Raw genomic sequence first — 14524 nt, forward strand, 5'->3', positions numbered from 1 at the left:
CTAACATAACCATATAAGCAAATATGGGGGCGCATGATGCCCCCATAGCTACAACCCTTTTTTGTTTAAAATATTCCCCTTCATATTATATGAAATTATTATCTAAAATAAATTATTAGCTTGATATATTGTTATTTAGTTTATTTTTATTGTGTTAGGTCGTTTTGGTAGTTTGATTATTATTAAAATTAAAAATATGCAATTTTAACATAATTTTAATGTTTTTTATTTTTAAATGAATGTATTTAGGATAATAGGGTTTTAAAGGTAGATAGTAATATTGATGTTAAAGCATAGGGTAAGATTAATTCAGTATATTTATTGTCATAAATCACTGATGCATTTATGGTTAAATGAAATGTACTGGCACTTTAAGAGGCTTGAATGGTGCCAAAAAAGTTTTTAAATGTATGGTACTGACCTCAAATCAGCTGTTCTGATGAAGTCTGCGATACGCAGATGAAAGCGGTTAATGTATTGGATTTATTTTGTGGTGCTTTTGTTGCTGCTATGAGTTTTTATTAAATTCTATTTGCCTTATCCGAGTTTGCCTACACGCTACTTTTTTAAAACATAGCTGTGACGGTTGGGTTACTGTCTTGTTCATCTGTTTCTGGAGTTGTTTTTTGGCATTTTACATTTATTATTGTTGGTGTGCTATGGAGAAAGTAAGCAAGGGGGCTGAGACTTCATTGGATAAGGAAGAATTTGGACAACTAAGGTCTGAAGTGCATTCCTTACGGGACGAGGTGTCCCGATTGATTGAAGTAGTGGGTCGACTACAAAGTTCAGCTAGTAATGCTAGGAACGAGGTGGCAGAGAAGAAAGAAACTTCAATTACTGATGGTAAGACGAATACCCAAATGACAATTCCAAATTGACAAGGAAAACCTGGATCGGGTGGTCAGGTAGCATCAAATGTGTTATCAAATACATGCAATGGTAAGGGGAACGCCAGTATTACCTCAGAAAATGAGTTTACGTTTGATTTTTCTTTATTTCACCATGCTGATGATATTGAACGTACTGGGGCTCATCCGAAGAGACTTTTACTGCGCAAAACATATGCAGCTACGACAAAAAACAATATTTTTTCTTCCAAAGGTACTGTACAAATTTCTTCTAGTCCGAGAGACATGAATTACTCTCTTAATAGAAATGGTAACAAACGTATCAGACTGGACAATTTTTTAATCAGAAACATTGAATTTAAATCTACTGATAATAAATCTCGAACTGTGTCTTATGGCAAATATGATAAAACGTGTAATAATGGAACTCTGAAGGAAATGATATTCGAACTGGGTAAATTATTGCTCATTGTGAAAAGTATTAAAATAGATAATGCATATTTATGGAAATGTATTTCCATGGGTATAGTACCGATGGGACTAAGATTTTTTAAGGTACCTATGGGTATAAAATTGGACAATGAGATTAAGGCTGAATTTAATAATGTGTTTAATTCATTTGGGACAAGTTATATGAACTTGTTGATCAAGAAGAATGATGAGAAATTAAGTAAAATTGTTATGGAAGTTGAAAAACTAAATAATGAAATTGTTTCTGACTTATTATTTCCCCAGTGGCAGGTATTATATGATAAACAATTTAAATATGTGGAAAGCAAAGCTGAGAAGTTATATGAAAGGAAAAGTAAAAAGTTACATCGTGATGTTGAACAATATAAAGAAAATAGAGTTTATGTTTGGAGTAATGACTACAAATCTAGTAAGCATAATGGATGGGATGATTATGGAGTGACCCATAAAGATAGTTATACAAATTTTCGGGGGGGGTCGATACTTTACCCCAGCTGTCAAACAAGATTATTATCAGGGGAATTGATGCAGGCAGTATTAGATAGGAGTGATGTGCCAAATGCTAGGGCACACAACATCGTTACCGACCCCCTTAATGGACAATATAATGGGGAGGAAATAGATAAGGATGAAAATGAAAAAATAATTCATCATTTTAATGATTTAATGGTGTATAATTACACCAATTACAGTATTAAGGTAGAAGTGGGCACATTATTTATCAAAGGAATGAAATATATACCCACTGCCAAGTTTAATTTAGCAGATACAATTATTGACATTAAAATGTACTGCAGAAGATTAAACTTGGCTTTGACTTTCAATAACAAGAGTAAAAAGGATGAGGTTTGTACGATGGAACATAATAAGTTAAAGAAAAAAAGTACATATATACCCCCCCTAATAATAAAGCAGTAAATTTTGAAGAGTTGGTATGTGCTGATATTTATAGGTACAATCACATTATTAAGAAACAACAGGTAGCGGACAATCTCACTACAAAGGAAAGAGAATGCCTGGAGGAACTCTCAAAGAATAAAAACATTAGAGTAATGAAACCTGATAAGGGAGGGGGGATTTTATTATTTAATACTATTGATTATGTTAGTGAAATACAAAAAATATTAATTGATTCAGGAAATTATGAAATCACTTCCATTAATGAAATTAATATAAGTTATAGAAAGATAGATTTAGCCTTAGATGAATATTTATTAGATCATAGAATAACAGAGGATATCTATGAGTTCATGAAAGTCAAATTTCCCACTCTAGCCACCATAGTAGGCATACCTAAGGTGCATAAAAATATACAAAGACCCCCATTTCATCCCATCATTTCTGGAAGTAAGTCTAAAACATTCCAGATAGGTATTGTGATAGACAGATGGGTCAAACCAATATATAGAAATATTCCTCATCTCATCAAGGATTCTTGGATATTTCTTGCCCACCTTACATCTGATAAATGGAAAGATAATTTAACATATATAACCATTGATGTGGTGGACTTATTTTCATGTATCCCTAAAGAACAGGGACTTGAGGATTTTTGTAATAGTTTAAGAAAATATTCAGGTATGACATGGGATCATATTAACCTCATTACAGATATGATGGGGATTATTTTAGATAATAATTTCATATATTATGAAGGGGAATATTTAAAAAAAAAAGGGGTGTAGCTATGGGGGCATCATGTACCCCCATATTTGCTAATATGGTTATGTTAGAGTGGGAAAATCAACATTTATTTAGTAGTAAATATTTCGAACATGTCTCTTATTACACGAGATTTTTGGATGATATGTTTGTTTTGTGGAAAGGGCCAGTAGAAATGATTAATGAATTTATATATTATTTGAATAATACAAGCAGTTTCTTAAAATTTACACACAGTGTTAGAAATGAGGGGATTCCATACTTGGATACATATATTAAGCATACAGACACAGGATTTCAATCAGAGATACACAGGAAGAAAACATTTTCAAATGGTTATATGGAATTTACAAGTCTTCATCCAAGGCATATGTTAAAAAATATTTTCAAGGGGCAATGCATAAGAGCAGCCAGAATGTCTTCAGAATATGATGTTATGGTTAAAGAAATTGAATTCATAACTTCCATGTTTGCTAATAGAGGCTACCCGGAGTGGTTACTAAAGGATGCCTCACATTATGTTATAAATGAATGGAGAAACAAGTACCCACCTATTCTAAGGATAGGTCAAGATTACATCAGGCAGAAAAATGGTAAATTAGAAATTGTCCCAATTAACAGAGTCTGCACTCTCACATACTCTCCGTATGTGAATGAAGTGATGAACATTATCTTGAAATACTGGAAGAATTTAATAGTTGCAGAAGAAATAAAAGATATATTAGGGGACAAACCTTGTTTTGTCTATAAGATGGGTTTGAATATTAAGAGGTTTTTGCAGCTAGTTAATACAAAAAGAGACTGTTATAATTTCAACAAAGGTACCATAAGATTTGGGTCATGTAATCAATGCTATTTAATTAATGAAAGAGAAGGAATAAAATTACAAGACTTAAATAGGACTTATATAAAATTTAGAAAAGGGAATTGTAATAACAAAAATATTATTTATTTGGCAAGTTGAACATCATGCCCTGCTTATTATATTGGCAAGACCGAGAGACCATTCAAGAAACATATTTATGATCATATGTATAGAATTAAGGTGAAAGATACATCATCATCTTCTTTCGGCTGTTCCCATTAGGGGTCACCACATTGGATCATCTGTTTCCATTTCTTCCTGTCCTCTGCATCATGCTCTTTCACACCAACCGCCTGCATGACCTCTCTCACCACATCCATAAACCTCATCTTAGGCCTTCCTTTTTTCCTCTTACCTGGCAGCTCCATCCTTAGCATCCTTTTCCCAATATACCCAGCATCCCTCCTCAGCGCATGTCCAAACCAACGCAATCTCGCCTCTCTTGCTTTGTCTCCAAACTGTCCAACCTGAGCTGACCCTCTAATATACTGATTCCTAATCCTGCCCATCCTAGTCACACCCAGTGCAAATCTTAACATCTTTAACTCTGCCACATCCAGCTCTGACTCCTGCCTTTTCGACAATGCTACCATCTCCAACCCATATAACATAGCTGGTCTCACTACCCTCTTGTAGACCTTCCCTTTCACTCTTATTGGTACCCGTCTGTCACAAATCACTCCTGACACTCTTCTCCACACATTCCACACCCTGCCTGTACTCTCTTCTTCACCTCTCTTCCACACTCACCATTACTCTGAACTGTTGATCCCAAATACTTAAACTCATCCACCTTTACTAACTCTACTCCCTGCATCCTCACCTTTCCTCTACCCTCCCTCTCATTTACACACATATATTCTGTTTTAGCCCTGCTGACCTTCATTCCTCTCTAAAGCATATCTCCACCTCTCCAGGGTCTCCTATACCTGGTCCCTACTCTCACTACATATCACAATGTCATCTGCAAACATCATAGTCCACAGGGTCTCCTGTCTAATCTCATCTGTCAACCTGTCCATCACCACTGCAAATAAGAAAGGGCTCAGAGCTGATCCTTGATGTAATCCCACCTCCACCTTAAACTTATCTGTCACTCCCACCACAGTCCTCACCAATGTCACACTACCCTTGTACATATCCTGTACCACTCTTACATACTTCTCTGCCACTCCTGACTTCCTCATACAATACCACAACTCCTCTCTGGGCAACCTGTCATATGCTTTCTCTAAGTCCACAAAGACACAATGCAACTCCTTCTGACCTTCTCTGTATTTCTCCAACAACACTCCCAGAGCAAATATTGCATCTGTAGTGCTCTTTCCTGGCATGAAACCATACTGCTGATCACTAATCATCACCTCCCTTCTTAACCTAGCTTCCACTACTCTTTCCCATAACTTCAAGCTGTGACTGATCAGTTTTATCCCTCTGTAGTTACTACAGCTCTGCACATCATACTTATTCTTAAAGATAGGTACCAAAACACTTTTTCTCCAATCCTCAGGCATCCTCTGACTTTCCAAAATTTCATTAAACAATCTGGTTAAAAATTCCACTGCCATTTCTCCTAAGCACCTCCATGCTTCCACTGGTATGTCATCTGGGCCAAGAGCCTTTCCATTCTTCATCCTCTTCATAGCTGTCCTTACTTCCTCCTTGCTAATCTGCTTCACTTCCTGATTCACTATCCCTACATCATCCAACCTTCTCTCTCTCTCATTCTCTTCATTCATCAGCCCTTCAAAGTACTCTTTCCATCTACTCAATACACTCTCCTCACTTGTGAGTATGTTTCCCTCACTGTCCTTTATCACCCTTACCTGATGCACATCTTTCCCAGCTCTGTTCCTCTGTCTAGCCAATCAGTACAGGTCCTTTTCTCCCTCTTTAGTGTCCAACCTCTCATCCAACTTTCTATATGCCTTATCCTTAGCCTTCGCCACCTCTCTTTTGCCATGCACCTCATCTCCTTATACTCATGTCTACTTTCTTCATCTCTTTGACAATCCCACTTCTTCGCCAGCCTCTTCCTCTGTATACTCTCCTGTACTTCCTCATTCCACCACCATGTCTCCTTGTCCTCCTTCCTCTGTCCAGATGTCACACCAAGCACCTTCCTAGCAGTCTCCCTTACTAGCTCTGCTGTAGTTACCCAGCTACTCGGTAACTCTTCACTGCCTCCCAGTGCCTGTCTTAACTCTTCACTGAACTCCACCTCACAATCACCCTTTTTTAACTTCCACCATTTAATCCTTGGCACTGCTTTCACACTCCTCCTCCGCTTCTTGATCACCAACATCATCCTGCAGACCACCATTCTATGCTGCTTAACTACACTTTCCCCAGTCACCACTTTACAGTCTCCAATCTCCTTCAGACTAGCCCTCCTACATAGGATATAATCCACCTGTGTGCATCTTCCTCCACTCTTGTACATCACCCTATGCTCCTCCCTCTTCTTAAAATATGTATTCACCACAGCCATGTCCATCCTTTTCACAAAATCCACAATCATCTGACCTTCTGCATTCCTCTCCTTAACACCATACCTACCCATCACTTCCTCATCCCCTCTGTTCACTTCACCAACATGCCCATTGAAGTCCGCTCCAATCACTAGTCTCTCACCCTTGGGTGCACTCACCACCACTTCATCCAACTCACTCCAAATTTTTCTTTCTCATCCATCGCACACCCAACTTGTGGAGCATATGCACTAACAACATTCATCATTACACCATCAATTTCAAGCTTCATAAACATCATGCTATCAGATACTCTCTTCACCTCCAAAACACTCTTGGCATACTGTTCTGTTAGGATAACCCCTACCCCATTTCTTCTGCCATCCACACCATGATAGAACAATTTGAACCTGCCTCCTATACACTTGGCCTTACTTCCCTTCCATCTGGTCTCTTGCACGCACAATATATCAACCTTCCTTCTCTCCATCATATCAGCTAGCTCTCTCCCTATACCAGTCATACTGCCAACATTCAAAGTTCCTACCCTCAGTACTACACTCCTAACCTTCCTCCTCTCTTCCTGCCTTCAGGCATGCCTTCCCCCTCCTCTTCTTCTTCGGCCAACAGTAGCCCAATTTCTGCCAGCACCGTGTTGGCTAACAGTGCTGGTGGTGGTCATTGTTAACCCAGGCCTCGACCAATCCGGTATGTAATTATGAAAAGTTCTCCGCATCAGTAATTTTTGACAGAGGTTTTATGCCGGATGCCCTTCCTGATGCAACCCTCCCCATTTATCTGGGCTTGGGACCGGCACAAAGAAATGCACTGGCTTGTGCATCCCCAGTGGCGAAAGATACAAAAAATGCACTATACAGACATATAGAGAAAAAAGATGATCTACATAGTTTCAGGTTTGCCATTATTGATCAAGTTATCACATCCAACGGGGGGGGGGGGTAACTTTAAAGCACTATTGAGTAAAAAAAAAGTATTTGGCAGTTGTTGACTGATTCTACAAGGGAGCCAGGTTTAAAAGACTTTATTTCTATTAAACCCTTTCTTTTATTAGCTTGATATATTATTTAGTTTATTTTTATTGTGTTAGGTCGTTTTGGTAGTTTGATTATTATTAAAATTAAAAATATGTAATTTTAACATAATTTTAATGTTTTTTATTTTTAAATTAATGTATTTAGGATAATAGGGTTTTAAACATAGATAGTAATATTGATGTTAAAGCAGAGGGTAAGATTAATTCAGTATATTTATTGTCATAAATCACTGATGTATTTATGGTTAAATGAAATGTACTGGCACTTTAAGAGGCTTGAATGGCACCAACATTTTTTTAAATGTATGGTACTGACCTCAAATCAGCTGTTCTGATGAAGTCTGCGATACGCAGATGAAAGCGCTTAACGTATTGGATTTATTTTTGGTGCTTTTGTTGCTGCTATGAGTTTTTATTAAATTCTATTTGCCTTATCCGGGTTTGCCTACAGGCTACTTTTTTAAAACATAGCTGTGACGGTTGGGTTACCATCTTGTTCATCTGTTTCTGGAGTTGTTTTTTTGGCATCTTCCACCATGTGGCAGAATACCTGGATGTACTGGGTGCAATAGACTGCACGCACACACACATCAAGTCACCACCCGGTGAGCAGGGTAGGCGCAAGGGATACCCTTCCATCAACTACCAGGTCGTGTACAATGCCCAAGGCATTATCATGGATGTGTGTGCTGGCAGCCCTGGAAGCTTTCACGACTCCCACATCTGGCATGTCTCACAGCTGTATCAGGTATTTGCCAGGTGGGACATCCCATATGGTCACCTGGTGGGGGATGCTGGCTATGCACTGGAACCATGGATGATGACTCCCATCAGAAATGCACACACACCCATGCAAGAACACTATAATGAGGCGCACGCACAAACCAGAATCATTGAGCATGTGTTTGGGATGCTTAAATCACGGTTCCTTTGCTTGGACATATCTGGTAGAGCCTTGCAGTACTCTCCAGGCATGTGTGCCCACATCTTCATAGTATGTACCATGCTACACAATATGATCCTGCGGAAACAGCTGCAGCAGGGACAGAATGGTGAAGGCCCTCACAGCCCACCACCATTGCCAAGAGCCCCACAGGCACAGAGGTACTCAAACCATGAACACCCTGAGACAGCCCCAGTAGGCAAACGGAGGCATGCCCAGTATGCCCATGCCTTGGCAAGGAGAGAATGTATAGCACACACACTGACAGTGTAGGCACCTAGGGACTGACACCTTTCTCCACCTGCACACACAGTACAAATGGATGGCACACATACAAGACTATCTGTAAATTGTTATGTATAGGCAGTCTACTGTGTGCCTCCAACATAGGCAGCCCTCAACTATTGCACACACAACTGCTATTGGCACAAGGTAAGTCAACACCTGAACATTAAATTAAGCTATCAGCATGTGCTGATACTGTATGTATAGGTTCATAGGTTCATAGGTAGGTACTTGGCTAACTGCCCGAGGGCATTCATAAGCCTAGCCAAAATGTGTCAGCTTTTGCCACCCCATTGATTAATTAACTGTCCCTCTGTGGAGCAGAGCCAATGGTGGGATCCCTGGAGTGTATCTACTGTTCCACATCCAGTCTTCAAGGTGTCTCTTGAAGAGTGTTAGTGAGGGGCTCTGTAAAATGTAATTAGGGATGTTGTTCCAAAGTATGGGGAGTTTCTGTGACAGGAATCTGTCCCTCCAGCATGTTCTAGTTATTGTTGTGGCAAGGTTTAGCTCACTACAGCATGTGGCTCACTGTGACATGGATTCCCATAGGTGGGGCATATCCATTAAGCCTGAGTTAGACATGGCTTTGTAGGCCAGCAGAAATCATCTCTGAGTAAATGAGATGCCACTGAGTAAAGCAGTATTCAGTCAGGCTGCATAGGACATATGTTTGAGGCCAGTAATCCTTTTGGTGAGGTACGTTCGTGGTCCTTCCAGCTGTTGGAAGTGTCTTCTGAGGTACATCCCAAATGATGGGACTGATGAGTGACAAGTAAAGGGGCACTATAACCTCAGTATGTCTAGATGCGAACCCTTTAGTAATCAGATGGCCTACATAGAAAGACGTCCTAACTACTTTGGAGATATGATTGTCAAAGGAGAGATCACTATCCACCTTAGTCCCCAGATCCCCTATTACCTCATCTGTATTAAGGTGGCTGCCACTTATATGTTAATATATGGGTGTTTAGTTTTTCCCAAATGGAATGACCATGCAGTTTGTGGCACTTAGCTTGAGACCATGACTTTGACACCCTGTGTCGGTCTCTGTGAGGCCCTTTGAAGGATGTCTGTGTCAGCTGAACTGCCAGTTATGGCTCCCAGTTTGCAGACATTGCCAAACATGGTCTGCCGTAGTCCACCTGTGTTTGCCTGTACCTCTGAGAAGTATATGTCAAACAGTAGGGATCCCAGAACCGAGTCCTGTGGGACACCAGTTGTAACTGGTTAAGAGTTGTACCTGGAGGCTGCTAGTCTTACCATGTGGGTTCTGTGTGGAAGCCTGTTGGCAACCCATCCTGTGATGTATGGGTTTATGTACAGACTGGTGAGTTTATCAATAATACCCGAGTGGGGAATGGTGTCAAAAGCCTTGGTGAGGTCCAGGTAGTATGTGTGAACCACCTCTCCCCTCATCTAACGCCTTGGTCACTGTCTGAAAGACATTAAAAAACAGGTTCAGTAGGCATGATCTGCACTCAACCAAGCTGACCTGGGTTGGGTCAAGTGTTTGGAGGTTACCAATGTCTTTGTTAATGAGTGCCATGAGGATGCGCTCCACAGCTTCACAGACCAGGCTAGTCAGGCTTATGGGGTGGTAGTTACCATGGTCAGTTGTGTTTCCACCTTGATGGAGTGGAATAACCGTTGCTATGCACCATTGTATGGGCATGTAGCCTGTGTAGAGGCTGAGGTTGAAAAGCTTAATTAGGTGGGGGGTTAGTTTGTCTTGTAGTGTTTGCAAGATGCAGTCTGGGACACCATCTGCCTCCATTAATGCTGTGTTTTGCCGTTTGAGAGGGCTATTTCCACCTGTGTGTCTCTAATGTCTGGGATACTGTACTCATTGGGTATTGTTGTGGGCTCTTTAGGGGGTGAAGTTTGCTCTGAATGTATCTGCAAGGATGTTTGCGATATCAGTAGGTTCAGTATATTTTGTGCTATATTGCACCAGCACAGCACAAATCTGTGTGTTACCACTTAGATCCTTGACATAGCCAAAGAAGGATTTGTGGTTATCTTTCAAATCCTTGCTTATATTCCTGTTGAAGTTAGCCTTGGATGATTTCATGAGGGACCTAAGTTTCTTACTAATACTGGTCATGGATGTCTGTCCTTCTCAGGATTTGCTGTTTTTCTGGACTACTGTCCCACTTCTGTTGTAGAGCCTGTTTATTGCAGCAGTCCACCAGACTGGTGTCCTTGTCTTGGAGGAGTGAGTCTTGGTTTACCAGTGATGGCATGATCCATACATCCTTGTAGGTGCTTATAGAATGCATTTGTAAATCTTTCTGTATTTTGAGCAGTGTTTTCCCTTAGCGTGGGGGCTGTGAAACCTCCCACCTCTGTCTTTAGTAGTGTGAAGTTAGCTGTAGGAAAGGTTTTCACTGTGGTTTCCTTGGGTGGGGGAGATGGCTGGGTGTGGAAATCATCAGTGAATAGTTCATGGTCAGACCTAACCAGTGACTGGTTTACCTCTGCTGTGGTGCACCTGTTGCCCATGTTGGTGATTACCACTTCTAGTATGTTTCCACCACTGGTTAGGGAGTTTACCATCTGATACAAGGCATTTGAGGGGATAAATTCCAGGAAGCGCTGGGCCTGGAAGTGAGTACTCGAGTAAGTTACCCAGTTAATGGTTAGGGTAGTTGAAATCGACAAATACCAGGGTGTTCGGTAGGACTGTCATGTTTTCCACTGTCTCCGGGTAGGTGGAGTGGTGGTCCTGGGTCATGGAGAGTGATCTGTAGCAGGCCACAGTTTGCACTGCAGTTGTGGCTGATGTTAGCTGCACATGGATGATCTCAGAGGTATTATGCTGCCTCACTAACCTGGAGGTGTAGGTATCCCTGATGAATATGGATACACCCCCTCAATGTCTGTGTCAGTCCATGTTCTGTGGCCAAAATGTGTGGTATGGGTTGTAGTCCGGTAGTGCTGGTGTGCTCTCAGGAGCCTTAAACCAGGTTTCAGTTACTGCACTGATGTTGATGTCCATACTGAGGAGTGGTGTGAGTGCATGCATTTTATGATTACAACTCCTGGCGTTGAGTAGCATAACCCTCATTGATTTTGCTATTGTGCTTTTTACGGAGGTGGGATTCATCTTTGAGCCTTGCCTAAAAAAGGCACCATGGGGGCGCCAATGGCCATGGCCATTATTCAAAAGCCTAAGGCTGATACATGCAAGCCAGTATGGTATTGTTGCATGCATGTTTCCCATCTGTGCTTGTTTCTCATCTTTCCTGTAGGTTACCTACTCGTAAGCAATAGAAAGCCTTAAACTGATACAAGTCTTCTAGCTTCCAAGATAGGCTTTTGGAGTGATTAAGTATCAGTGTTCTGTATTTTCTTGCTGTACTTAACTGTTTTCTGACTACATGGTGATTTCTCACTGTATATTGTGATCTGAAAGCTCTGTTTATTCACATATTATTTCTGTGATGGCCTGCACTTTAGAGGTTCACAGATAGGTAGTAGGCTATCTGCCCAAAGGCATTTAGAAGCATAGCTACAGTGTGTTGGCTTTCTCTGCACCATTGATGACATAACTGTGCCTCTGTCAAGTATAGCCAATGAAGTGATTCCAGGCAGAGTTGCAGGAATCTGTTGAAGACTGGGGTGGCGGAGGGTGATAGGGGCACTTAGTGATCTAAAAAGGGCATGTTAACGTGAAAATTCAACACCATTCAATTTCCCCAACAGGTCTTGCAGCTATAAAACTGAAGGGGCTCCCCCTCCCCCTGGCTGTATGGTTCTGGGACACATGATCCCAGGGGTGTATATTCTGTTACTCATTCACACATCAAGGTTTCTCTTGAAGTGTGTCAGTGAGGGGCTATGCCTAATGTAGTTAGAAATTTAATTTATAGTCTCACATTTCATTTGTTATATTTTTATTTCAAGAATAAGTGAAGCTCAGCGGGTTTGGGCACCTCCACCCTTTGCTTAGCCTAGCTTACACATAGAAATCATCTAAAAAGGAAATAGGCAGAAGTAACATTAACGCCAATAGTGTAATGGTTACAGCATTTGCATAGTATCTGCATTCATGGTTCAAATCCCAATAAAGTCAGAGATGTTTTTTATGTTAAAAAGTATACCATAACCACAGCTTGCATATTTAGGTAGCAATCTTCAGTATAATAAACATTTGAAATACCCATATAAACCCATGTGTGCCAGAGAGTAAAGTCAACAGAGATTGTAATGTTATGTAAGCACATAGTGAGATGTTACTTCACTGAAATATATATATCCTCGGTAGTTAGCAGATGTGGCCGTGTTAGCGCGCACAGGTTATACGTTTTTAAATTTCATTTAACTGTGCTTTAATGTTGCACATACACTTGTAAACATGCTTACAACTGCTTAAATGAGCCTTATTCTGGAGTAAAAAGCATTTTTAAAGCATCGCAGGTCTTGAACCCTACATCATGCACACCATAGTGATGGGACTTACCACTAAGCCATCTGAGCTGTATACATGTTTCATGGTTTTTAGACTACACCTTTTACTATAGGCATTCCACAGTACTGACCACAAATGGGACAGTCACTTTGTGTACATATGTATAGTACATTGTAATGTACTGTAGTTTGTGAATCAATATATACAATTCTACATATGTATAACTGTTAAAAATGAATACTAAATACAGTGATGTCTGCACATAGATATAAATATATATATATATATATATATATATATATATATATATATATATATATATACAGTTGCATCTATAGCCATATATATAAACTATGAACACACTTTGTGACACAGAAGCAATCCAAAGGAATTGAAGTGTACACAAAACACATGCAGCTCTGGTATTATAACTATTAATATTAACTTAATTCACCATAGAAGGGATGGTTGCTGTGTATGTGGAGTTTGGGGGAGAAATGATGAGTGATGAAATTATGCATCTAGGAGGGCCTGGGTCGGATGTTCAATAAGTGAACTGGAGGTGTATACATGGAGTATGGAGACATTAAAAAAGGACACAAAACAAGAACTATTCTCATACTTAATACACACTGTGAGGTCACATTGCAACACTTAATTCCACAAGCATATGAACATTAACATGCATCATACATATGTACACCAACTGACTGACACATTTGTTTTCAGTAGTGAGGAATGCCTGTAGTAAAATGTATATTCTAAACACCATAACATTTGTACATATCTCAAATGCCTTAGAGGTAAAGTCATTGATTGTGGTGTTCATGGTCCCGGGTTCAAGAGCTGTTAATTTATTTTGAGGGCCAGAATAAGGGCTGTTGGGTGCAGGTTGATTAAGGCACTTTTAAGCAGTTTTGCATGGTTTTACGTGGGTTTGCGAGATGGTAAGCAGTGCTTAAACACGGTTAAACGGATCAGCGCTTCACAGGTGTAACCTTTGCTTACCGTCATGCAGACCATGGGCAAACTTGCTTACAACTGCTTATATGTGCGTTAATCACACTTTCCCTACCAGTGCCTGCTCTGAGAGGTAAAATAATAACCACTTCCAGGATTAGAACCCACAACCATGTACACCATCCTCAGAGTAACCTACCACTAAGCTACCTGAGATGTACCTATGCAAGTTGTGTATTCAGAGAGATTAAAACACAAAAGGGAGGATTGTGTGGAAATACGACAAACCGCCATGTACCCAATGAAAGGTGTATGCTATATATATATATATATATATATATATATATATATATATATATATATATATATATATATATATATATATATATATATATATATATATATATATATATATACTGATGTACATATTTATATATATATATATATATATATATATAGAGAGAGAGAGAGAGAGAGAGATAGATACATGTTGATATATAGAGATATACATATATGTAGATATACAGATAGGTTAAAAACGTCTGCAC

The sequence above is a fragment of the Protopterus annectens genome, chromosome 7.part0, assembly GCF_019279795.1.
Source record: "Protopterus annectens isolate FY-2018-M chromosome 7.part0, PAN1.0, whole genome shotgun sequence".
NCBI lineage: Eukaryota > Metazoa > Chordata > Ceratodontiformes > Protopteridae > Protopterus > Protopterus annectens.